The sequence below is a fragment of the Ixodes scapularis genome, unplaced genomic scaffold, assembly GCF_016920785.2.
Source record: "Ixodes scapularis isolate PalLabHiFi unplaced genomic scaffold, ASM1692078v2 PGA_scaffold0__279_contigs__length_252992795, whole genome shotgun sequence".
In the NCBI taxonomy this organism is placed as follows: domain Eukaryota; kingdom Metazoa; phylum Arthropoda; class Arachnida; order Ixodida; family Ixodidae; genus Ixodes; species Ixodes scapularis.
This window is the reverse complement of record NW_024609835.1, coordinates 144,619,286-144,646,024: the sequence shown is the minus strand read 5'-3', so window position 1 is coordinate 144,646,024 and position 26,739 is coordinate 144,619,286. Positions and strand designations below refer to the sequence as shown.

General features: G+C 50.4%; 1 pseudogene; it reads left to right on the top strand.

Moving 5' to 3' along the window:
* The first annotated feature begins 9,079 nt into the window (after positions 1-9,079).
* LOC115321391 lies at positions 9,080-13,670 on the top strand (annotated as a pseudogene).
* The last annotated feature ends 13,069 nt before the right edge of the window (positions 13,671-26,739 follow it).

Below are 26,739 nucleotides of genomic sequence, written 5' to 3'. Positions count from 1 at the left end.
TTCAATTCGCGTTCCTGGCTAATGAGTGCCCTGACAAAACTTATCAGCACTTCCGAATGCCAAGTTCTACAGTGTGCTTAAAAAGCACGGTGGAAGCTTGGAGTCATCGCACCGGTGCCCTAGCATGTCACGACTGCATGATTTCACAGTTCGCTTTTGAGTTGAAGATTACAGAAGAAGTTTAAAAATAAATTCATGGCCCCTTTAACACGGATATGTGTGCTACACCAGATAAAAGTATTGACTTTTTGAATGTCGGTAAACTTGCGAACGACCATTTTGCCTGTCGGCAAGAACACCTCATATCCGGCGTCCGTCTCTTTTGATGGCGTTAACAATCTTCTACAGACCACCATGCCGTCCTTCTTGGTTGAACCCCGTCGACTTCGCTCCTCTCCAGTCGGTGAGAAAATCTCATCTTGAAGGGATGATTGGATCTTGAAGAGGTATGATGTTAAGCATATACTCGTTCACTATTGGGCAGTCGAGGAGCAGACATGTCCCGAGCCAATCGTCCTGTCGCGGCCGGCGTAGTCGGATTTTGTTCCATCGGAGCGAAGTCCGAAAGTACTAGGACGGTACGTTCGTCCCACGAAGCGGCCGTTATCCCGGCGGCGCCGAAAACCACTCGCCTTGTCCGTGCACGTACGATACCATAGCAGCTCTCGTCGCCCGACAGTCCCCAGGCTACAAATCGTCTCACTTTAAAAAAAAAAAAACAGGCACCGTTCCTCCAGAGGTTCTTGCCGCACCGCGATGTCAAGCGTCTTATACCACTTTTCAATGAACGAATGGAGATATCAACTAGACTAAAAAAGTTGCCGCCCGGCGTCGCTAGAAGCACGGTTACCATGGCAGCCTCCCAGGCCCAACATGGAGTTCACTATCAGCGCTTCTGATGTCGTGCATCTAGATAATTTTGCGTCGTGTCGCTACTCTGGCAGTAGCTGCCAGAGTAGCGACACGACGCAAAATTATCTAGATGCACGACATCAGAAGCGCTGATAGTGAACTCCATTTTGGGCCTGGGAGGCTGCCATGGTAACCGTGCTTCTAGCGACGCCGGGCGGCAACTTTTTTATTCTAGTTGATATCTCCATTCGTTCATTGAAAAGTGCCGTATACAGTGGCTCTAGGTACCCCCCCCCCCCCACCTCACTCACTTCAATACGCCAAGCGTCGTTCGAAGCGCCATCTAGGGTCTCCGTGTCAAAACATTTGTATTCTTTAATAAAGCTTTTCAGAGAGCGCCCTGAATCTGTCCAGCTACCTGCTGTAAAGTTGAGAGTTGAAGAAGTTGTATGCGTCAGTTTTCGTCCCATTTTTGTGTTTATTCTTTCCGGTTGTTTAAGCGTACATCGGCAAACCTCACTCATCAGGGCCCTCAATCACCCTCACACACCCTAATCTTCACAGGTGAGGTGAGGGTGAGTGAGTTTCTGAACCAGGAAAATTCATGAGTGTGAGGGTGAGTGAGGGCCATGAGGGCGGTGAGGGCCGTGAGGGCGGTGAGGGCCGTGAGGGCGGTGAGGGCTGTGAGGGCGGTGAGGGCCGTGAGGGCCGTGAGGGCGGTGAGGGCCGTGAGGGCGGTGAGGGCCGTGAGGGCGGTGAGGGGAGTGAGGGGAGTGAGGGACGTGAGGGTGGTGAGGGCCGTGAGGGCCGTGAGGGCCGTGAGGGCGGTGAGGGCCGTGAGGGCCGTGAGGGCAGTGAGGGCCGTGAGGGCGGTGAGGGCGGTAAGGGGTATCAGGGCCATGAGTGCGCGAGGGCCATGAGTGCGTCAGTGGTGTGAGGGCGGTGAGTGCGTAAGGGGTGTGAAGGCCGTGAGTGCGCGAGGGCAGTGAGTGGCATGAGAGGCGTGAGGGCTGTGAGGGCCGTGAGGGCAGTGAGTGCGTGAGGCCCCCTTCAGATCGAGCATCTTTCTCAGCAATTTTAGTGTTAATGGCGGGTTGTTCTCTAGCTTTCCCTAGATCGACACGAATTGCTGAGATCGGGTCCGACTCGAAATAAGCAAGCAACTCGGAGCAATTCGAATACGTTTGAAGCGGCTGCATCCAATCAGGGACGCAAAATTTTCACGTAATACCTCGTGCCGGTGATGATGACACCGAAAGACTTGGTTCTGGTTTGAAATCGATCGTTTTTTTTTTGGAAATAAACTGTTTCAGAAAGGTGGATTAATTAGTATTCTTAACGAGGTTTAAATGCATCAAAACATGTTTATAACGCGTAGTTCTGCCTAAATACTGCAAGAAAAATAAAATTTTTATGATGACGATGGCTAATTGCAGCAATTGGTTGCTACGTGTGATCGCGGGCGGCACGTGTTGCTGGTGTTGCGACGTAAAGTTTCTGGGCGAAATTGCCCCATCTGAAGCTGGCCTGAGTGGCGTGAGGGCCATGAGTGCGTGAGGGGCGTGAGGGGTGTGAGGGCCGCAAGGGCGGTGAGGGGCGTGAGGGCGGTGAGTGGCGTGAGGGCGGTGAGTGGCGTGAGGGCCGTGAGGGCGGTGAGGGCCGTGAGGGCGGTGAGTGGCGTGAGGGCTATGAGTGCGTGAGGGCCGTGAGGGCGGTGAGGACCGTGAGGGCGGTGAGGGCGGTGAGGGTCGCGAGGGCGGTGAGGGCCGTGAGGGCGGTGAGGGCCGTGAGGGCGGTGAGGGCCGTGAGGGTGGTGAGGGCCGTGAGTGCGGTGAGTGGCGTGAGGGCCATGAGTGAGTGAGGGGCGTGAGGGGCGTGAGGGCCGTGAGGGGCGTGAGGGCCGTGAGGGCGGTGAGTGCGTGAGGGTGAGTGAAGGGCTGAAGGTGAGTGTGACTGCGAGGGTCAGGGTGAGTGAGAGGCTGAAGGTGAGTGTAGCTGTGAGGGTGAGGGTGACTGAGGGGCTTAGGTGAGTGTGGCTGTGAGGGTGAGGGTGAGTGAGGGCGACCTAAAATGCCGACCTCTGGGCGTGAGGGCCGTGAGGGCGGTGAGGGCCGTGAGGGCGGTGAGGGCGGTGAGTGGCGTGAGGACTATGAGTACGTGAGGGCTATGAGTGCGTGAGGGCCGCGAGGGCGGTGAGGGCCGTGAGGGCGGTGAGTGGCGTGAGGGCGGTGAGTGGCGTGAGGGCTATGAGTGAGTGAGGGACGTGAGGGCCGTGAGGGCGGTGAGGGGCGTGAGGGCCGTGAGGGGCGTGAGGGCCGTGAGGGGCGTGAGGGCCGTGAGGGCGGTGAGTGCGTGAGGGCCGTGAGGTTCAGTGAGGGTGAGTGATGGGCTGAAGGTGAGTGTGAGTGTGAGGGTGAGGGTGAGCGAGGGGCTGAAGGTGAGTGTAGCTCTGAGGGTGAGAGTGAGTGAGGGGCTTAGGTGAGTGTGGCTGTGAGGGTGAGGGTGAGTGAGGGCGACCTAAAATGCCGACCTCTGTGTTTAAGTATATTTACCAACACGCTCGTTTTTAATGTTAATGGAAAAGTGAAACCATCATCATCGTCGTCGTCGTCATGCTCTTGGAGATTCTACAATTAAGAGAGGGAGCAACTCAAACCATAGGGAGCGTTTGCAATTTAATGACGGACACCTCAGGCGCAAATTGATTGCTAATGCGTATGCGTCAGTTGGCGTACAGAAAGAAAGAAAGCGGGCAGCGAGGCTAAGCAAAGGCTGGCGATGCTCGCAAAAGATCGACGCACGCGTGGAAAAAGTGGCCCATTAACCACGTGATCCCGATCGAGCAGTTACACACTGAAATCTAGGCATACTGCTGCTTTGAAGCAGCCGGGCGCGAAAATAGCAGACGAATGCGCGGTTCTTTTCAACGTGCCGATTTGCTTCGTGCAAACTTGAACTAGGCTGAGATTACACAAGTACGTTATAAACCACGGACGTGCCCACTTGCTGTGCACCTGGATGCACGAGTGGGTACGACTCTCGGCGCAGGCCAGGGAGACATTTCTTTCGACCACCGCAAGATCCTGAACTCTCTAGGGCCTGAGAAGAGGCGATACCTCGATCACAGTTCCATTTGACTGCTACCAGCGAGGTATTAGACCTTCACTTCAAAAGCAGCGAAATAATTAAGAATTATGAACACAAAGTTGAAGAACAAACAGTGCTCATCCCCAGAGGCAGCTGGCTCCTAAGAAAAGATGCGGTGCCGAGTGTATTTTCGTCGCCGCCGCTGTCGCTACAGTCTAAGCCAGCGACTAAGAAAAAAAGAAGAAAAGTGTTCAAAACACCAGATGAACAGGCTTGCACCTCCTGTGGTGAAGAAGAACTCAGTCCTTCTGAACTTGCGAAGAATTCAACATTCATCGACGTCTTGGCCCAAGTCAGAGGGCAATCCTATTTCGAGGATTGGTTGGTGAATACGTCGCTAGACGAGCATATTGTGTTCTAGAAACTGTCAGCAAATGACAGCATCATTTCTGTCGAAAAGGCAGTGGCCCTGAAGCAAGACCTGACAGTCACAGTTAGCTCGAGGGGAAAGCTGGTTCCAAGTAGTTCTTATCAAGGGGAAGAAACCAGTGACCAGTGTCCCCCAATTGTGATAGAGACCGTCACGAAAGTCAAGTCCTTTCTAGCTTACCTTGACACACTGAAGTTGTGAGAAGGCTGCAGCACCTCACACTGCCCCAACATCATGACGTCTACAGTGGCTGTAAAAGAAGGCGAAGAATGGCACAAAACAAACTGTGCAGTCCTGTCCCAATCAAGCTGCTGCCTGGAGTGCGTCACGCTAAAAAAACAATTTGGGAAGCAAGAGAAGGCGGTCGATTATAGACCACCTAAGACTCAGAGGCCATCACGCCAGGCAAGAAAACAACTGAGGAAGAAGATAATCAAAACCACTGCAATCCGAGAAAAACCGCAAAGAGAAATTCGGACTCTAAAACGTCAACTCTCATCTGTCACGACAGAAAAGATTGATGCTGCCATAGAATGCCTACCAACTACACAGCGGTTGGCCTTTCGAAGTACCTTGACTGCCATTAAAGTCAAGTCATCACGAGGAAGGAGGTACAACACAGAGTGGCTGATGACATGCCTGTTGCTTCGGATATCAAGCCCTAAGGCATACCACCTCATGACACAAATGAACCTCATCCCACTGCCGTCAACATCAAGACTACAGCAAGTAATCAAAGGAGTTCCATCCGAATTTGGCTTTACCAAAATTGCTCTAACAAGCATTGGCACACAATTTGCTGAAAAAGAAGGCCACCTGTGCTACGGCACCTTAATTCTAGATGAGATGAAAGTCCGCACGACAGTCTCGTTTAACACAAAGACATACAAGTTTGATGGGTTCATCGATTATGGAGATGAAATGTATCAAGAGGGACACTGCTACTGACGACATACTTGTCTTAATGTTTGTACCCCTCTTCCATGCTTGGGTCCAGCCAATAGCAAGTTTTGCAACACGAAACGTTGCACCAGGTGAGGTTCTTGCAAGACTTGTCCTGCAAGCTATCTCGGAGCTTAAGAAGCACAATGCACTTGTTGTGGCTATAATCAGTGACGGCGCAAGCACCAACAAGGCAATGTGGTCTAAGTTTGGTGTTACAGGGAAAATAGAGTCTCCACAGCACAAAGTTGAGCATCCGTACGAGCCAGGCCTCCCTCTCTACTCCATGTGCGACACGCCTCACCTGATCAAATGCATCAGAAATCACCTCTTACGCCACCAGTATGGCATGGTAAGAGTAGTAGAATAGTGCCTATTTTAGCCCTTGCTGTTGCCAACCTATTTTCGAGCATGTGTTATATTTTATTCAAATTTCACACCCACAGATCGGTGAACACAAGGTTGACTTCAACCACTACAGGCTTCTGTTCGAGGCTGACAGCAGTGAACAGCTACGAGCAGCCCACAAGCTCACCAAGGAGCATGCGGCGCCCGACAACTTACGGAAGATGAACGTCAGACTTGCAGTTCAGGTGGGAATTTTTAGAAACTAATCGTGGTAAATCACAGTATTCCATCAAAACTGATTTTTCAGACTTCTTTGAGGCGGGTTAGATCCATTTGACCCCCGTTGTCTATTAATAACTTTTATATTTGGGAGCAGGAAAAAGATGACACAAAATGCACAAAATGAATATATTGTGCAGACAAACTGGTGATGCATAGTTACAAAAAAAAAACACAGGACGGACAAAAAAGGGAACAGAACTGTCTCAACAGACAACATTGTTGCCCTGCTCCTTTTTTGTGTGTCCAGAGTTTCAGATTCTTTCAGTAACTACCCAATATACACTTTTAGTTTCTACACGCCCACTTGGGGTGGAAATATCAGTGTTATCTGATAAGCCTTCACTCTTATTTAAACATTTACCATGGTATACAAGTCGTAATCGTATGTAAGTATACAAACAATATAAAAATTGTCAGCATCCTTTATATTCAAAGTCCGATAATGCTTGAAGGGCAGTATTCAAGGTGGAATATTTTTAAATTATTTAGGAGACATAAAACCGTTGTTTGGGGAGTGAAGGAATACCTTGGTTTTAATCCATTTCCCCAGTACATTTAGTGTGGAAACTGGGTGCATAGGTCAAATCGCAACAATTGCCCGGTAAATTTAGTACGGAAACTAAATTGGTGTATGAGTTACATAACATCAATTTTCCCGCTAGATTTAGGGGGGAAACTGAAAGTGCTTAAGTCATGTGACACTGACTTTCCCGCCAAATTTAGCGGGGAAACAACGTTGGTGCAGGGGCCAAGACATCAAATCACGTGACATCGATCTTTTCGCAAAATTTATCGAGAAAACTAAATTGGTGTATAAGTCTCGTGACATCAGGTCATGTGACATCTCATTTCCTGCTAAGTTTAGCAGGGAAAGTGAATTGGTATATAGGTCACGCGACATCAGGTCACATTACCAGGGGTCGGGCTGACCAAACTAGTCTTGGAGCAAATGATGGAGCAGAAAAATCCGTACTTTGGAGCAGTAAAGGTTTAAAAAATCTGTATTTTGGAGCACCTTAGGGGTAACTGCGGACAATTCAATGAAACCAGGTTTGTACTAGAGATGCTGGAAAGTACTAAAGCAACATTACTGTGAAATATCTGAAATGGCAGAAAACTATTTGAGGAACAAATTACGATTAAAATTGAAGGGGCACGACTCGGGAACATTACTCCTACATGGTATGTGGCATTATATATCATAGTATGATGCAATGGTACGATGGTTAGGATGTATAAATTCGGGGGTCAGTTAAAAAGCATTTCATGCTTTAAAAACTATCACAATCGCTTTCTTGTCTACTGTGCCACTTTTGTATGCTCAAAACATGTTAAGAATATTTTACCCTAAATATTAGGCAACTTGCATCTGCCCTGAATGGGGTGAAGCATGTGGTCTTCATTTTTAATGAAGCAAACAAGCAAGTGAAATCTGCTTGTCTGCTTTATCTGGCTTTCAGCTCTTCAGTCACAGCACTGCTTGTGGCCTGAAAGTGTACCAACACCTCAAATACCCTGGCCTGGAGGACTGCGGAGGAACCGTGGAGTTCTCGAAAAGGATAAATGATGTCTTCGATGCACTCAATGTCAAGCTGCCCTCCCGAGGTATAAAAGAAGATTCAAAAGAAATCAAGGTAAAGATAAAAGCGCTACTGCATACTCTATTAAGTGCAATAAAAAACAAGAGAACGCTAGTATTCTCATGTTTATTTATTAGCTTATTTGTAATACCCCTAGCAACATTACTGCTTACTAGAGGAGGATTTTTAACCAAGTCCTAATTGGGAACCCAACACTTCGAGGACTACTCAATCTCTTCCTCAGGGTCGTCGAGGAGCACTGGTTTAATTTTCCGTTGAGGGGCAGTATTTTCATTTTTGTAGGTGGTGTGTTTCTTTTGGAGACTTGGTGATACCTGGAAGCCATGGACGTAGGGAAATGGTAAAGCACCGAGGGACCTATTTATGTTTTCTGGCATAGTTCCACACTCCGACGTTAGTTACTGCAAGTGTTCATAAAGTTTATGTGGAAAAGCTTGACGTTGCAGCATTCACCAAAAAAAAGCACCACTGTAAAAAAAAACAGAAAAAAGAAAAACGAAAATGCTGCATTTTAACGGCCAAAAGCAGAGTTAGCATTTTGCCGCACTAGGCAGCATTTAGCAATGCCCCCCCCCCCCCAGCCCCCCCCCCCCCTCCCTTTTATCAGTATCGATGGTGGAGAGCGGGGGTTGGGTGGGGAGAGGGCATGGTTAAGTAGCTAAGTTTTGAGTTAAAATTTTCAGAAGTAGCTAGATTTGGAACTAGAATTCTCAAAGTAGCTAAATTCAGAGCTAGATTAAAAAAAACCAATTAATTTGCGGGCAGCCATAAATTGGCCACCCCAAAATTCTGCCGCCTCAGGCAGCTGCCTACTCTGCCTATTAGCAAGTCCGCCCCTGTCAACGGCTATTGCCACAGTACCTCTGAGGAAAAGATCGAGCTGGTCACAAAACAGTGGGTTCCCTAATAGGAGTTCCGCTGGATGCTGTTCTTTTTTTAATTATTTTACCGAACCACACAAATTTTCGTTGCGTGTCTATGTTCAACATTATTAGTATATTAATGGAGATAGACAATTATAAAGAAAAACATAAAATGACTGATGTATTATTATGTTTAGTTGTACGATATAAATTCTTCCCTCTTTTTTTGTTCCTTCTTTGCTGGCATCTGTGGCAGCGTCCCCCTTACACCTGCACCGCTGCCGAATGGCACGCGCCAAGAGGGCGCGCTGTGCTGCGCGCGCTCTGTCTGTCTGTCGGTTTGTTTGTTTCTTTTCTTTTCTTTTCTCTCTCTCTCTCTTTCTGCTCGAGAATTAAAACAGTTTTGCAATGTGACTCCGACTCGGCTGGTCGCTTTCTAGGCCGCCCCCACAGTTTTGGCGACGAGGGTGCTGAACCTGGGCACTCTCACTCCCGCAGGAAACGCGCGTCGTTCAGCATAAGCTCACGTCGGCGGGGGTGCCTGGCGTCGCGACGACGCCTGCTTGCGACGAATTCCGGGCTCGCCAGGGAACCTCGGTTGCTGGTTGTCAATGGCCGTGCGTTCCATTTCGAACGTCCTCCTCGATTGCTGAGCCGACATCTTAGCCGCAAGCATGGCTGACTGTGACCGGCCACCGCCAAACTTCCTGGACAAAGCCGGTACGCCACCGATGCCGTGGAAATCGTGGCTACGAATAATCGAGCGATACATATTGGCTACTGGCGCTCAGGAATATTCCGCCGAATGACGCCAAGCAAAGCTGCTCAACTGCCTGGGAGTCGAAGGCCAGCGCATATATGACTCTCTACCAGCTCCCGTTGGACCGGCGCCAGCAACGTCACCGGTGGGAGACGGTCAGCAAGCCCGGCAAGCGTCTCGCGATGTGTATAGAGAGACCCTCACGGTCCTCGAGGCTGAATTTTCGCAGCTGGTCAACGAGACCCTGCAACAACTCCGGTTTCACATGGGAAAACAGCAAGAAGGAGAATCTCTGCGCGACTTTTTCTCAGCACTCCAAGCATTGGCCGTGCCGGCGAACTTCGGCGCCGACACCGAGGCCGTCATCCGCCTACAGTTCATGGTGGGTGCTGCTTCCGCAGAGATTCAAGAACGCCTGGTACTTGACGCCGCGCTGCCGTTCAGCGTGGCCTTACAAAATGTCCTTAATTTGGAGCGCTCACGCCGGGAAGCTCGAGAATGGGCATCGGCAACTGCGCCAGCTGCGCCGTCGACGGCGTCGGAGGAGCACGTGACCTGCCACGTCACAGGGCGCGCACCGAGCAACGTTACTAGAGCTAATCTAATAACGTTGGCACCGAGTCAACCTCAGCCGATGACGTCATCTTTGCACGAGCCGTGGCGCTCGCGCCGTGAGTCATCTGTGCGATCTCCGACGCGGCGTTCTTCAGCCCGGTCAGTGAACGCACGCGCTTTGCGCTCGCCTAGCCAGCAGAGCTGCGTAACCTGCGGCCGTAGCGGCGAGGGTGGTTTCAACCGTGACAGTCGTCAACAGAGCACTGGACGATCGGCGTTTCGGCGTTCGGTGCGTTTCGAATCACCGCGGCGGCAACCATCGCCAAGGCGGAACTATGGCTACGGAAGAACATGTCCCAACTGCGGTTACGGTCACGAACACTGCAGGGGCTATGACGTCTGCCCAGCGACAGGTCTGTACTGCGACAACTGTGGTCGTCGGGGACATTTTTCACGCGCTTGTAGAAGTGTTCGCCGATCCCTCCTGCGCCACCCGCGTGATCAAGTTGAGCAGATCGTCGACGACTACTATGATGACGACGACGAGCAGTGGGAGGTGTCCCACATTTCCGGACCTTCTCAAACCAAGCTGTACTTAAGCATCCAGGTATTTGACTCGACGCTGCAGTTTCTTCTTGACACGGGTCAGCCGTCTCCATCGTGGATAGTGCCATGTTCGTCCGGTATTTCGCAAACAAGGCGACAGTTTTACCACCACCTGTGAAGCTCCTGAACTTTTCTCGGCAACCAATCACCATTCTGGGAGCATTCGAGGCACCGGTAATGTTCAGGGAGCGTGCGGCAACAGTATTTTTTTACATTGCTGACCGTGGTACTTCTTTACTCGGCATGGACGCTGTTGTATCCCTCGACATCCAGATGAGTGGCGCCACTCGGTCGTGCTTCTATACTGATACAGAGGGTTCTGGCGACTTGCCGAGAGAGGAGGACGAAAGGTCGACACCGGCCCCACAGGACGAAGCGTCAAGTGCATTGAGAAATGAGTGGTCGGCAAGGGTGCAAAATCAGCTGGCCTCAGCATCGTCTCCACCACAGGCTGCAGCTTTAGTGGTGCCTGAACCAACAAAGCCAAACCTGCCGCCTTCCACGAGCAACTTCGAGCACCTCTTCAGTCCGGGTCTTGGCCGTGTCAAGGACGTTGTCCACAAGGTAAACATTCGACCTTCTGTCATTCCCGTCTGTCGTCGAATGAGACGTATTCCTCTAGCTGCGCGTCAGTCAGTATCAGAAGAAATCAGACGCTTGGAAGCGGCTGGGGTCATCGAGCGGATTAATTCCTCCGAATGGGTTTCACCAATTGTGGTGGTGCAGAAGAAAGATGGCTCAATTCGAATGTGCGTGGACCTGCGGGAAGCCAACAAAGCTGTCGTTATCGATAGCTTTCCTCTTCCGCACATAGAAGAACTTCTGCATGCTTTACATGGTGCCAAACAGTTCTCCAAGCTTGACTTAGCGGCTGCTTACCACCGAGTGCCACTAAATAAAGAAAGCCGGGACCTCACCGCATTTATTACACACGAAGGTCTCTTCCGATTCAAGAGAGTATGTTTCGGACTGGCATCGGCGCCAGCAGCTTTCCAGCAGATGATGTCGGAAATGCTTCACGACTGCGAAGGTGTGTTAGTCTACCTTGACGACGTTGTTGTTTTTGGCAGGACCAAGGAGGAGCACACACACCGTCTGCGTGAGGTGCTGCGGCGTATCTCGGATGAAAATAATCCCTGGAGAAGGGGAACAAGAGGGACAAGGGACAAACATAAAACTCCAGCTCGCTTGCCCCTTTGCATTTAATTGCATTATTAGTATCTCGGATGCTGGGCTGAAACTTAACAAGCGCCTGTTCGATGTGCCAGAATTTTCGTTTTTGGGTCATAAAGTCAGCGCTCAAGGGATTGCTCCTCTACAGACGAAGGTGGATGCACTCAACGCTGCAACCATCCCCCCCGGACATCACCCAACTCTGTCCTTTTCTGGGGATGGTGGAGTATCACTCTCGCTTCGTGCCTCGGTTAGCGTCTGAGGTCGAACCTCTTCGAAGGTTCCTGCGAAAAGACACTCCATTCGTCTGGGACAACGAGGCGGACAGAAGCTTCAACCAAGTCAAGAGGCTGCTGTCATCTGCAAGGACATTAAGAATGTTCGACCCCATGTTGCCCACCATCGTGGCCACAGACGCGTCGGCATACGGCATTGGGGCTGTGCTGCAGCAGCGTCATGGTGACGCCGTCTTCCCTGTCGCATTCGCCTCAAGGACGCTCACTTCGACAGAGCGGCGATACTCGGTCGGGAAAAAAGAAGCGCTTGCGTGTTTGTGGGCGTGCGCAAAATGGCTCATATACTTATGGGGCCGCCACTTTACCCTTCGCACGGACCATCAAGCACTCGTGTCTTTGCTTTCCGCCGGTGCAGCAGGACGTCGCCCGCTACGGATCACCCGTAGGTCACATCGCCTACTGAAGTACAACTTCACGGTGAAGTTTTAGTGAAGTGCCGAAAACCAGGTAGCAGATGCCCTGTCCCGCTTGCTGATGGCACAGGAAGAAGAGGGGATGGAGTTCGACGACGAGATCATCTCCTTTGTCGCTTTAGACGAAGAGTGCATCACGAAGCAACAGCTGCAAGAGGAGACAGCGAATGACGCTCTGCTCACCGCTGTCATGGGATATGTGACCTCTAAGTTGCCACCGGTGAGCGCTCTCTCCGCTGATGCGGCCATCTTCTACAACGTGAAGGATGCCCTTTCCGTCAACGACCGTCTCCTGCTGCGCGGAAAGCAATTCGTCATCCCCACGACTATGCGATGCGCTCTTGTCGCCAGAGCACACGAGGGCCACAACGTCATTGTCAAGACGCAAGCACGCCTTCGTGAGCTCTATTGGTGGCCCCGCATGAACGCAGAAGTGCGTAGGGCAGTCTGCGCCTGCAAAATCTGTAACACCTCAGACAAGAGTGCCAAGACGTCACCGACCCCTCTCCAGCCATTGCCCTTGCCAGAGCGACCTTGGTCAAAGGTGGGCATCGATGTCGTGGGCCCTTTTGAGCGAGCGGAGCCTGCGTGTCGCTACGCCATCACGCTGGTGGACTACTTTTCCACGTGGCCCGAGGTACAGTTCTGCCCAAACGTCACCACAGGGAGGATCACGGACTTTCTGCGCGCCATCTTTGCCAGAGAGGGGTACCCTGACAGCGTTGTGAGCGACAATGGGCCACAGTTCGTTTCAGGCGAATTTGAGACGTTCCTCAAAGCGCGGGGTATAAAGCACCAGCTGGTTTCTGTCTATTACCCCCAGTCCAACGGGCAGGTTGAACGTTTTAACCGTACCCTGAAGGGTTTTCTCCAGTGGGCCACCCTTGAGTTGAGCAGCATCCGGTCATCCCTTGTAGACTACCTGATGATATATCGCTGCACGCCCCATGTTACGACTGGACTTTCTCCTGCTCTTCTGCTGCATGGGCGGAAGCCTCGCACCCGCCTTAACATCCTCGGACTGTCGTCGGCGCAGTTCTTGGAAAATCCCATCGAGGAGCTGCAACGGCTGCGACATCGAGTGCAGCAGAGGCAGCAGTACACGAAGGAGTACACAGACCGGCGTCGAGCGGCGAAGACCCCCAGATTCAGGGTTGGCGACTGGGTTAGAGTGAAGAAACCAGGAAAGGTAGCCAAGGGGCAGTCGGCCTTCGAGCCGCCACTAGGCATCATGAAGCGGGTCGGTCGGTGGACATTCCGGCTGGGAGATGGTAGAGTGTGGAATGCCTCGAAACTCGCAGCTGCTTCCGATCCCAGTCCAGGAAGTCATCAACAGGGGACACCGGCTGCCGTTCAAGGTGGCCAGCCCGCGAGCCACACTGCTACTCCAGGTGACGCGTACCACAGGCATCATATTTGGCAACCTCAAGAGTCAAGTTCCGCGATGCAGCAGCTGCCTCGATCACGGACGCATGAGTGCAGACCTGCCCCGGACACGCCACCAGGAATGGGAACTTCAACTGCTCAGTGTCCTAGGCAGGTGCTTCTAAGGCACTCAGGGCGGAACCGTCGACCACCAGTGCGGTATGGAGACCTTGGTACTCGATGAAATGAGTGAACTATTTCCTTTGTGTTTTCGACGTAGAGTGAACTATTTGTGTGCTTCTTTTAAACTATGCTTATCATGCTCTTTATTTTTGTTGTTGTAAATGCGTGCATAATGTTTTGTCATCATTGTCTTGTTTCTACACTCTTAAAAAAAAAAGAAGGGAGGGGAAATGTTATGTTTAGTTTGTACGATATAGACGCTTTACACACGCGCCAAATTACAGCCGCCATTGCTGGCCTTCTCTTGTCTTACCGAGATGCCGAGCAACTGAAACGGTATACGTTGACAATCCTCTACAAAGGCCGATGCTTTAGAAAGGAACACAGTTGAATCTAATAAGGCAATAACGTGGCCTGCTATGGTAATGATGAAGTGAAATAAACGGAAATAAGAGGAAACAAAGACTGAAGGTCAGTTATGGCGGCGTCCATGCACAGCTGCTGCAAAGCGTCTATAAATTCTTCCCTCTTTTTTTTTTTTTTTTTGATCCTTCTTTGCTGACATCTGTGGCAGCGTCCCCCTTACACCTGCACCGCTGCCGAACGGCACGCGCCAAGAGCGCGCGCTGTGCTGCGCGCGCTCTGTCAGTCTGTTGGTTTGTTCGTTTCTTTTCTTTTCTCTCTCTTTCTGCTCGAGAATTAAAACAGTTTTGCAATGTGACTCCGACTTGGCTGGTCGCTTTCTAGGCCGCCTCCACATGTATGAATATGTTTATTTGACAACAATGCAAAGCCCACTAGGGCACAAGCAGGCACAGACTAGATTTATGGTTTACTCATCATTCCAAAAAGTCAATAACAGGGTTGAAATGTCAGTAGTAGTTCATTTGAACTTTCGAACAAGGGAGAGCAAAGAAAAAATAGTAGTGCAGAAGTCACTGTAGTAAGGAAGTTTTCCTATTTGCTTCGTACTCGTGCTCAGGTACCAAGCAATAGTGTCTCCACATAGGCACTGCCGTCATGTGCAAAAAAAATACTACCAGCCTTGTCTATGAGTCGCAGTGACATATAACCAAATTACGTCTGCTACTGATGTAGGATGATTAAATTTCACCCAGATAGAATAAATACTGCTAACTTTTGATTCGGGTAATGTATTGGACTGAAACTTTCGCATTCAGCCTTCACTGCTGAGGCCTATAAAGTTTTAACATTCCAAGATGGACAGCTTGGAAAAACCTTGAAAGTTTTCCCAGGCATACCTCATGCCATTTAGTAACTGTAACCACACATGCACCTAATATTTTTTTATTGTAGATCATCACTGACTTCCTGGAGCTGGTGGACGAGACGGAACACAATCACAACACCAGAGCCACAGTCATGTTTGCTTCTCCAGTGACCATGCAGTCGTTTCGAGTCACACTAGCCTCGGTGCGTGACCTGATCTCGGACCTTTTGCGCTGTGGAGCCCACTACATCTTCACTGGAAAAATGAATCAGGATCCTTTAGAGGTAATCAAGTCTACCTATCAGGGACGGCGCCAAGGGGAGGCGAGGGGTGGTGGGCGCCTCCCCTAAACTTTTTTTGCCACCCAAAAATGAGGCAGCTTTGTATACAAATAATTGCCTACGACATCAGCACGAAGACCCAGTGTAACGAGTGTCCAGCCTTAGAGCCGTATTAAGGTGGCGATGCAAGCGAGTTGGTTCGCGCTTGTCCTGTGCTCTTCTCTCGTCGTCTTCGTCTTTTTGCGCGCTGTTTCCCAATTTCAGAAGCCTTAGAACCGTTCATGCCTTTTTTTTTTCTAGTAACTCTTAATTACAGGGAAGTCGTACTGTGGGCGAGTAGGCTATCAAGCGCTTTAGAAAAAGCAGCTCCCCTTTGTGGCACCTGCTGGCTTTTCTCTTTGTATTCCGCTCCGTGGTGGAGAGACCGGAGACGTGAACAAAGGAGAGCTTAGTTAAAGTCAAGGTCATGGGGAATTCTGGACCGTCTCAGAGGGAGAAGCAAAACCTAGTTGTGAATGTGAGCACAGGTGGCAGAGGTCCCTGCTGTGACAATTCCAACCCCCAACCTCCCCTCTTCCTTCTTGTGTCTCTGCATTTGACTTTTCAATAAGCACACCGCATAAGCTATCTTTGGTAACCCTGTGGGCGACAGCACCTCAAAGCAAGCTGAAAGAGACATGCCGGAAGACAAGCCCAAAATCCAAAGAAATGGATAACAAAAAAAATGGTAAAAAGACGGCTGCCAGAGAGGAAGGATAATCCCCTCTTTGTCCTAAAATCTCATGCCTGAGGAAGGGGGCTTGGCATCCGTGTCTGGAACCAGAACCTTTTAGGGTAAATCTTCAGGGGAGGCAGGGGAGGGAGGGGGAGAGAGGGAGAGGAAGAGAGAACAAAGGCGGCTTGGCATCTGTGTCTGAAACCTTTTAGTGATAATTTTTTTTTTGGGGGGGGGGGGGGCAGAGGGAGGGAGGGCGGAGGGAGGGAGGGAGAGAGAAAGAGAGGGAGGGAGGGAAAATAGAGGTTGTCTTGAAATCAAACATGGTTTTCTAAAGTCAGCATCTTTTGTGTCTGCTCAGTTAGACAGCAGTATACCGGAAGCGTACAGTCTGATTCGCTATGGTATCTGGTATCCCAATAAGTGACTTTTTACGACACAAATGCGCTAAACAAAAAGTTCAGGAAGACGTCTCTGAGCCTGGTTGTCATGAAGCCAAGCGTTCACGAGACGAGAAATCGTTGGTTAAAGCAAGTGCCGGGGAACAAGAATGTGCCTCCAGTCCATCCGAGAGCGACGACGGCGAGCCAATGGTCAGTCTTCGGAACGACAAACCGAAAACCTCACCTCCTCACATGAAGGCAGACATACCATCTGATGTGGCCTATGATTCCCCAGCGCAGCCCGTGCAACGATCCTTCCCCACAGCCAAGTATGGGAGCGATTTTAGGACTTTCAAGGCAGAGTGGTACACCAGCTTCCCGTGGTCCAAGTACAGTGTGGCTTCGAACTCTGCTTTTTTCTTTCCCTGTTTGATGTTCTCCACAGGCGGACAGAGAAGTGGAAGGGCGGCGTTTGTGATCGAGGGTTATCGAAACTGGAAGAAAGCCCTTCAAAAGGATGGCAGACTTCGACTTCATGCAAACCGTGCGGTGCACAAGAAGTCCCAGGCATCCTGGGCTTCCTTCAGGGTCATGAAGGAAACAAGCACAGAGAACACAGTGGCCGTGCACCTCTGCGAGGCATATGCAACAGAAATGAGAGAGAACCGCCACTACATTTCTGCAATATCTGACATACTTTGATTTACTGCAATTCAAGGGATAGCCCAGAAAGCAGACGATGAGTCATTTTTGAGCGACAATAAGGGAAACTTCCTCAAGCTGCTTCAGCTTGTTGTGAAAAGTGATGTCATTGTGTTAAAAAAGACTGAAGAGTGGCCCTGCCAATGCGAAGTATACGCACCACTTGATTCAGGACGATATACTTTCTGTCATGTCAGATCTCACTTTGCGCCATTTTAAGAAGGAAGTGGAAAGTGCCCAACGCTTCGCACTAATGGCTGACGAGTCCCGCAATGTCAGAAAAACCGAACAGCTCTATGTCCTGATACGGTACTTCCTCAACGGGTCCGCGTGCGAGAGGTTTCTTGGGTTCCAGACCGCAAAAATGCTAGACGCAGCCTCTCTCTTCAGCTACGTAAAGGAACAATTGTCGAAGTGTGGAATCCTTCTCGAGAATCGCACTGCACAAACGTATGACGATGCCAGCGTCATGAGAGGCAAAAACAAAGGAGTTTAAGCCCTCCTGAAGATGTGCCTCAAGCTGTGTACGTCCACTGCCTCGACCATTGGCTGAATTTAGTCATTGCCGACGCCTGCAAAGCTTTAGGCTCTGTGAGAACATTTTTCACCCTAATGGAGACACCGTATGTCTTCTTGGGTGGATCTGCAACACAGGCAATGCTTCTTGGCAGTCCAGAAGCAGGTATGCGGCACGACTATTGAACTTAAAGATATCAGCGAGACTAGGTGGACCTGCCAAGTAAATTCCTGTGTCACGTTCTTGGAGTGACAAAGGGTTGAAGAAGAAGAAAAGGAGAAGGGCTAGCTGAAGACAAGCGGTGGGCACGAGGTGTGTGTGTCTCGAGCGGGAACAAGCGAACAACAGTGGCAGACAGCGCTCCCGCCAGCCCAGGGGGGCTATGTTGCGCTTTTTGCACTCCCAGGAGACTAGGGAGACGGAAGTGACGTCAACAACGCAGCAAATGCAGACTGGATGTTGACTTTGTTTTCTTCTGTCAATATTCAATCTGCGTTTGCTCTAGTCGTTGACGTCACTTCCCTTTTCCAAGTCTCCTGGATCGCTAGGTTGGACATTTGAGAAAAGGTACATGGAAGTGACGTAATGCAAAGGAGGAGCGTATCCTAGCAACACTCACGTGGCGGCTCTACCCACTTTGACGCCGCTACGTCATCGCAAACTTGACACCCGTCACCCGTTTCAGCGACGTCCGGAGCCAACCACCGACGAGCGGAAGTAGCTACGCATTCCCTGAGGCGTCCCTACGCGAGGGGTCCTTGGTGGTCAGGACCTCAGTCGTGGTGGCGAGAGGTTCCCTGTCGCTGGCGGCGTCCGTGCTGGGCACCACCGCAGCGAGGGCGCTGAGGGGCTTCCCGACGGTGTCCCTGGTGGTCGGGACTACCGTCGTGGCGGCGGACCCCTTGCGTGTGGCGCTCCGCACGGGCACGTCTGCGGCGGGTTCCGAACCGGGCGACAAGGCGCTGCCTCAGAGCCTTCCCCCTGTCCGAGAGGCCGACCGGAAGGCCGACCGGAGGGCCGGCAGGAGCCAGCCTCTCGGGAGCCGACGCTGACCTCTCCGAGCTCGGCTCACAACCGTCCGAGCTCGGCTCAGACTCCAACTCTGACTCTTCAGGGTCGGAGTCTGACTCCGGTTCTGGCTCGCTCGATGCAAGGCAAATGTTGTGGAGCACTGCACATGCCGAAATAATGGCGGTGGCTGTTGAAGGGTGGTAATACAGAGCCCGGTGCCTTTGCAGACACCGGAATCTGTTTTTCAACAGCCCGATGCAGCGCTCCACAACAGACCTGATCGAGGAATGCGCCTTATTAAACCGGCCGCAAGCGGTGGAGGTCGCGTGGTTCCCGGGGACAGGGGGGATGAGCCAAGGCTCCAAGGGGTAGCCGCTGTCACCTGCACATGTAGAGGATGGAACATATTACATTCTTTACTTTTTAAAATAAAAGGCAAGAAAACAGCTGTGTGCAACTATGTCAATTATAATGTAACTTAAGTGGGACTTAAAAGTGTGTTAATATTTCTGCACTACAATATCAGTTTACATTATGATTAATTAGCACCAGCTTGCCTGCAAACGCCCTGTTATTTCATGTAACTATGTGTTTTCCTGGTGGGTTGTATGGGATGTGTGCACGATTCCTTAGGGGTGCTGTGTTGTATGCAAGTGCATTATTAGGCCCTTGCATCCGACAGATAAAAGCTCTGTTGCATTTGGGAGTGTGGCCGTGACCTTAGGCACGGGCAGAGCAGAACACGCTGGCCTTGTCTTTGGCAAGCAAGGGGATAAGGCGCCAGTTCGACGAACCTCTTTCCTAATCCTCGGTGGAGTTGGAGATGGGGAAAAGAGAGGGGTTGGTTAGATTGGAAAGGAGTCAGGTCCTGTTGGGACACGGAGGGTCTAATAGGAGGAGCTATATTAGCAGACCGAAGAAGAAGGGTCAGGGAAAAGAATCCAGTGTGTGGGACAGAGACGACCCGAGGACAGATTTGGCGAGCCCCAAGTGGCCAAGGAGGAATTGATGCCATTCCGTACAAACTGACGACCGTCAAAGCGACCAGGCGAGCCCCCAGGTATCAGTGAAAGAGCTCCAACTTCATGCAAAAACCAACCAGCAAGAGGGTACAGGCAGACAGTAACAGTGAGTGGGCCGAACCGGACAGCGACTCGCACTGCGGTCGCATGCCTTGCATAGTCTATCACTGTCGTGAGATTGGTGTAGTGTGGCTTTCGTAGCCTGCAGAGTGTGAGAGTTATGTGGACATAAACAGAGATTAATGGCCAAACTTTGGGTGTTGTCTCACTTCAAGGAGTTCCAGCAACTGTGTCTGTGTGCCTCACAACAAGCACAGTATGTGTGGTACTGTGGCTTTCAAGCAGTGGGAGCCACCGTGTGCGTAAGGAATGAATTTAGTATGCTCACCAAGCAGGAACCGGCCGTCGCGTGGCACCTGCCATTGCTCGAGTTGGTTTCGGAGCCAGGAAAATTGCCACACGAAGGAGTCGTGCACCGACCCGGGATACCGTGGGTCGATGCACATTATCCGGCAGTCGGCGTCACACACCTGAAAGTGAGAGAGATATTGACATGTAATTACCTGAATCCACAAGTAGTAGATTGTACTTGTGGTTCACAAAGCAGTCGCAATTTCAGAACCTTTTAAGTTATTTTGTCTGACACATGCATGTCAACACACCTTCCTGGATGCAAGGTACAACTAACTACCTTGAAACAAAAATAATGTGTTTTTTTTTACGGAAGCTTGCACGTTTTAACAGACAAGTATTATTTTTGGGAGAAGAGTCTCACGGCTCACATGCTACGTAGAGCACACGCTCGCGCAGTCGTGAGACCCCACAGCCCGCAGTCATAAAACGGCATACTTAAACGGTATCGGCAATACGTTTTTTTTCTACATTTTTGGGGCGCGTTTTGACAACGTAACATGAGTGTACTTACCACCATCACGTTGAGGGCGTAGAAGTACTTGCGGCACCAGTACGCCGCCTTCGTGACGGTGGGGTCGTTCTTGGACGGGCCGACGATGGAGACCATGGTCCCGTCCACGCAACCGATGACGCCGGGTATCCTGCCGAGCAGCCTGAAGCCCTTCTCCGCGTCGAACCTCCCGCTCGGCGTCTCGGGGAAGTGGATCCAGCCACGCTGGACCCCGAGACGACGCACGATAGCGACGGACACGGCGCGGACCGCAACGCTGACTGTCTTTTGGTCCCGCGCTACGTGTTCGTCGCTCGCCACCATGCCTTGGAAGCTCCCCGTGCCGTAGAAGTGCAGTGCACACAACACTTGAAGCTCCACAGTCATGACCGTCCACGAGGTACGCACTCTCCTCACCTCCGGTTCCTCGCGAAGTTCGTCGCACAACCACCGCACCACGATCTTGGGCAGGCGGTATTGCTGGTATTGCTTCCAAAAGATCTCCTCCGCGAGCTCGAATGCATCGCGGTGTTCCCGATACAGCCTTTCTGGCGAAAAAAAAAGCTCTATTAAAGAAAAAGACGAATTGACGAGACGGCGACGCCTCGCCGCCGAACACATGCTACCAATGACACCTAGTCACCTAGTTCCGAGCAAGTACCTTTTGAAACGTACTCGGTACAAAACGAAACGTCATTTTGTTGTCACGTCCGGTAGCCGACTCCGCCCAGTTTTGCCGACTCCGCCCACATTTTTCTAGGGAAATTACGTCACTTTTGTTTCCAACCAATCAGACGTGATGACGTCACTTCCGTGTACTAAAAAAAGGTACATGTACAATGTCGAACCTAGCTATCCTGGGAGTGCAAAAAGCGCAACATAGCACCCCAGACTACGCTCCTGAAAAACCCTGGCCTCGTCCCAGGAAAAGCAACACCGTCGAGCCGGAGTGACGTCCGACAGCGCTCCCGCCAGCTCAGGCTACGCTCCCGAGATATGCTGGCCCCGTCCCAGGAAGGGCAACACCGCCGAACCGGAGTGGCATGCGATCTCTGACCACCATCCTAGCCGCATTCCTGAGAAACCCTGGCCTCGCCCCAGGAAAGGCAACACCATCAAGCCTGAGGGACGGCCGGTTGCCGTTCGTTCATCGCAAGCTTGCCGGGCTCAAGAATTTCACCCTGGAAACCGTGGATCTGACTCAAGCGAAAGAGTGTCGGCTCCGCATCCATCATTACTCAAAAAACTGTGAGTGAACTTCAGGCCCCGATTAGACCTTGAGAGGCACCAAACTGATCGTGCTTCTATACTCTGTTTCACTTAGTGTGCAACGCTGTCACAGCTACTGGCGCAAGCGCGTGGCTTCATCTATGGTTTTGTTTGCGCGAGAACACGTGCAAGTGATCAAAGCGATTAAACCCCACGCCCGCGCCAATAGCTTTGACAGCGTTGCACGCTAAGTATGAAACAAAGTATAGAGACCTCCCTTATTTTAACATGTGTTTCTTTTTATTAGATTTTCTTTACAGTCGTATTTCTTTGGAGTGTCTGATCAAATTGATTTCTTCCTTCTACTTTCGTGCGTCACTTCAGTCTCCAATATGCCCTCGTCTCCTCGGAAGAACATGACAGCCTGCAAAGCCGTTGTCCGCACACTTCCCGCGATCATTGTTAACCTCACACAGACCACAGAAAGCGCGAAAACAAGATCGGTGGAAGCACGTGGGATTTTGCACCAGATGGACATTACGTTCATTGCACATTTGTGCACCTTCAGCAAAGTCTTGGGCGAGCTGCAGATCATCTCAGATTACCCACAAAACAAAACATGCAACCTTACTCAAGCATCTATGATAATCACTGGAGTATGTGAGCGGTTCAGCAAACTGAGGACGGCAGAGGGCTTCGCGAACATTTGGAGTCAATGCGTAAGCATTGCAGAAAAGAACGGTATTAGTCTCAAAACAGATCGCCGAATCAATCGTCTGCCTGCACATCTTGCAAAGTATGTGACAGAAGCAAAACTGCCTGGGGAAGACACCAGCTACTGCACCGAAAATGACTATCGAGTGCACATTTTTCTTCCCATCTTGGGTAGGATGTGCGAAAAACCTCAGCGATGATTTGGCAAGAACAGTTATGTTATCAAAGGCCTTAGTTGTTTCCAGCCTCAGCATGATTGTTTCATGGACATTACCCTAGTTGAGATGCTGGCAAGCCATCACTCATACGACTGAGATACTTTGGTGGCCGAGATGAAACTGATTCCTAAAGTTCTGCAGCGATACGAGAAAGAGAACAAGTGCAAGGGGACAAACACAATAATGTTTTCTGAATTTCTAGTCAAATTTCAGATAGCCTTCTAGAAAACCTATCGCCTATGTGTCATAGCTCTGACAATTCCTGCCTCCATTGCAGCATGTGAACGCACGTTTTCATGCCTGCGTCGGCTGAAGACGTATCTGAGAAACAGGATGTGCGATAAAAGGCTCATGAGCTTGGCGGTTCTCTCTGTGGGAAAAGCCACTGCAAAAAGCCTAGAATTGAGCGACATTGTCGACACCTTTGATGCTGCCCATCTTAACAGGCGAATTCGCCTGCACTAAACTTTGGACTAGTAGCGTGTAAAATTGTAAATATACGTAGGTGAATATTTGAAAAGGGAAATTGTACGAAAACGTTGCTGTAAATAGAATAAACTGAGCTTTAAACAATGCCCATACCAAGTCCAATCCAGCAATTGTTCCTCGTTCCTTACTATCCTTTTTTAGTCTTATAATAACCACTAACTCGAAAAAGCGCTGTCTGCCACAATTAGTTTTTTGACACACGTGTCCAGACCAGACAGTTTAAAAAAAGCTTTTTTTTTTCTTTTCAGGATCCCTTTTAAGGGCCCCTGAAAATAAATTGAAATAAGCGAACAACCAAAAACGGTAGACGGAAATAATTGCAGAGCATCACGGGTATCGGGGTCAGCAGAAACGCAGGGCCGAGCGCTAGCGAAAGAGCGCGTCGTCGTCGGGAGAGTCTGAATGTGACCGCAAAGCTACGGTCAGCTCCTTATCTACTACACTCAGTACCTCAAATATACGACCTAGAATGTTTGGGAGTGAGCTAGGGCGATACTGACAATAATTTGCGTCACTAGTTGCGTGCAGTACGGGCAATGGCAATGGCAGAAGAGAAAGAGTGAGCACTAGGAAGGCGGGACGGAAGAGGAGGGCAATGGAGGGAAGGAAAGGGCAAGCACTAGGAAGGCAAGACAAGAGAGGGTTTTTCTCCTCTTCCTCAGCCTTCCTAGTGCTTGTCCTTCCTCTCCTCGCATGACATTGCCTTCGCCTGTACTGCACACAGCTAGTGACCGAAGTATAGGCAAAGTCATCCTTGTCTCCTTATCTTTTATTCAGGATAAGAGTGAACACGAATCTTCTAGATGTACGATGAAGCGTTTCTTCTCGAACATGCATGCAGCAATATAATGATGACTTAGTACTCCCTCCCTTCGGATGATTATTCTGCTGTGCTGCACAGTGCTCTATGCTGCCTTAGCTTGCGGGTAATGCTTTTTACATAAAACCAGCCCATATACATATTCTGTGGTCAAATATGAGTCTCTTACAATAAGGGCTCACAGCTGCAGTGCATAAATGAACTTGGTAGTTTACAAACAAACTTATTAATGCAAAAGCATTAACTATCCCATGGAGCGGAGCCGGCGCCATCTGTAACCACAAAAAAACGTGAAAGAATTGCCTATTCTCCATTGGCGGAGCAAAACGGCTCCTAGATATCCATTGGCGGCCACTTCATGAGACCGCGCGCTCGGCTGCCGCTCTCATGTCAGGCGTTGCCGGAGGGGGGGGGGGGGGGGGGGGGGGGGGGGGGCTTTATATTCCGCGACAACGTTTCTTGGCAATGCAGTGGAAGGTACAGGCCTGCGTTCCCTCTCCCATTTTGAGTCTGCGTGGGCTCTGCTCCACTCCCCGGAAATGGAAAGAGGAGGAGGGCCTGCGCACAGCTTTGCTGCGCTCAAAATGAGAGAGGGAATGCGGGCCTGTACCATCCACTGAATTGCCAAGAAAAGTTGTCGCAGAGTATACACGAACTCATCTCTGTTACGTCACGCCGCGGTGGTGGCGCGTCGGACGCACTTCCGGTCCGGGGCTGTGGGCGGAAGTGCCCATGTGAGACGTGTATTCCTGCGTTGTTTTGAAAGGAACCAGACAAAAACCTGCCATTTCGTCAAAATGCTGCGACTGGGGCTGTACCAGAAGTGTCGAGAAAGATTTGAAGGTCAGTTTTCATGCGCTCGGTTCGTCCGAGAACGTGGATATGTGCCGTGAAAAGGGAAAACCAGACGCCGTCGGACCACGATTGCTTGGGCGGGAAACATTTTGGGTTGAATTCACGGATACTTTTGGCCATCACATTTATTTGTTTTGTTCCAAAAGCAGCGCCGAAAAATCGTCAAGTTGTACGCACCACCTGCGGACTACGTTCAGTGCGTCTTCAAACGGCCGCCTGATCGTTCGAACTGTCGTCTGCTCTTTCAAACGTTTTTGCTTGTCGTCTGCTCTCTTAGAGGACACTGGCCCGTAGATCAAACGAGGGCCCGGTACTTGCGATAAGAAGTAAGTGCAGGCCTCAAAAGACTTAAGTTTGAAGGTTGGTAAGCAGGCTGGACGTAAACAGTAGATACAAGGAGATGTTGAACATTGTTACCAGTGGCCATCCCCGACTTGTTATGCCTGATTCACTTGGTTAGATTCTGCTTGTGATTTTCAGTATTGACGTCGACATCTCAGCTACGGTTCACGCCTTTGCAGTCCGAGCGACGTCGCTATTGAAAATTGCGAGCGAAATCTCATCATGTGAATCAGGCTTTAGCTTATATTCTGCGGCGTCCACGCGGAATGAATCGCAGCATGTCAAATAATTCACTCGAAGTTTTGCGGTGTAACGAGCCTCGGTAATTTCGCTCACGCCGCTCAAGTAGTCAGACATCGTTAGGAGGACGTCGAATCAACAATTTCAACGCGAAAAAGAGCGCGGGGACTCACACTGACGCCGACAACATCGCATTTCAATGGTTTGTTTATGGGCGACGGCGAGCTTTTTGCCCACACCCCCAGCGCGCATACGCGGCGCCGTTGGCGTCCTCTAGGGGCGCTCCGGGCGCTTTGGTTTGTTTGTAAACATGAGTTGGTGTATAGAGCAGCATCTCAGCTGAGACCCGGTGAAAGAAGGCCCTGCAAAGGTGCAAAAGTTGGGCCGCGCAAGCGTCTTGTGACGCAGCAAGAGTCCCGCTCAGCTCGTGAGCTGGCTTTGACATTGATTTTTCTTATTTGCAGCTTTTTGGAAGCCACAAAAAATGGGTTTTATATTTTTTTTTTATTTTAAATATTGACTGTGTGTCTTCGATGACCCACGACATTGATTAAATTTGGTGGTCGCGTCGAAATTTTAGAAAACGGCCCGTGACCACGACAAAGAGAGCGAGCGCTATCAAACCGGCCAGTTCTCGATCGGCGGTTTTCGGCTGGAAAGAAACCGAATTTCGAGCCGCAAATTTTGTTCGGGGTAGTTCAGCACGTACAACTAAAAACCTCGGCGAGCATAAATACCCTGTCAGTGTCCCTTTAAGGAGCTGGTGTCGCAGAAAATCTGGCTTCGGCGTTGGTGTCGGCGTCGATGGGACGGGGCCGCACTGACAAAATTGCTCATCTACAGCTGGGAGGGAAGTCGCCCGTTGAGGCAGACTAATTTCCGGCTGTATAAAAGTACACACAAAATTTTGCTAGAATTTTAAGCGGAGTGGAATCGAACCCACGACCTTGTGGTTGCGAGCCAGACACGCTACCTACTATATACTCCGTTCACTTTTAAAGGGGTACAGAAACCAAATTTGAACATAAAGAGGGTTAAAATAGGACTTAACCAATACCAATATTCCGCAGGATAACGCAAGAAAACGTATTTTAAACTGTATAAAACGAGAATTAAAAACCAAGTCGTGGATGTCTGTGAAGCTTCGATGGAATGTCGGTACGACAACATGTTCGTAAGAGCAGCGCCACGACGGGAAGTACGGTCACTTATAGAGATTACTTAGGCCTGAACGTAGTACCGAGGCGCTTTGGTGAGGAAAGTAACAGCAGAGTTGGCCACCGTTCATTTTAGTATCGGCTGGTCTTTCCGGCAACGATTATTTTGGTGG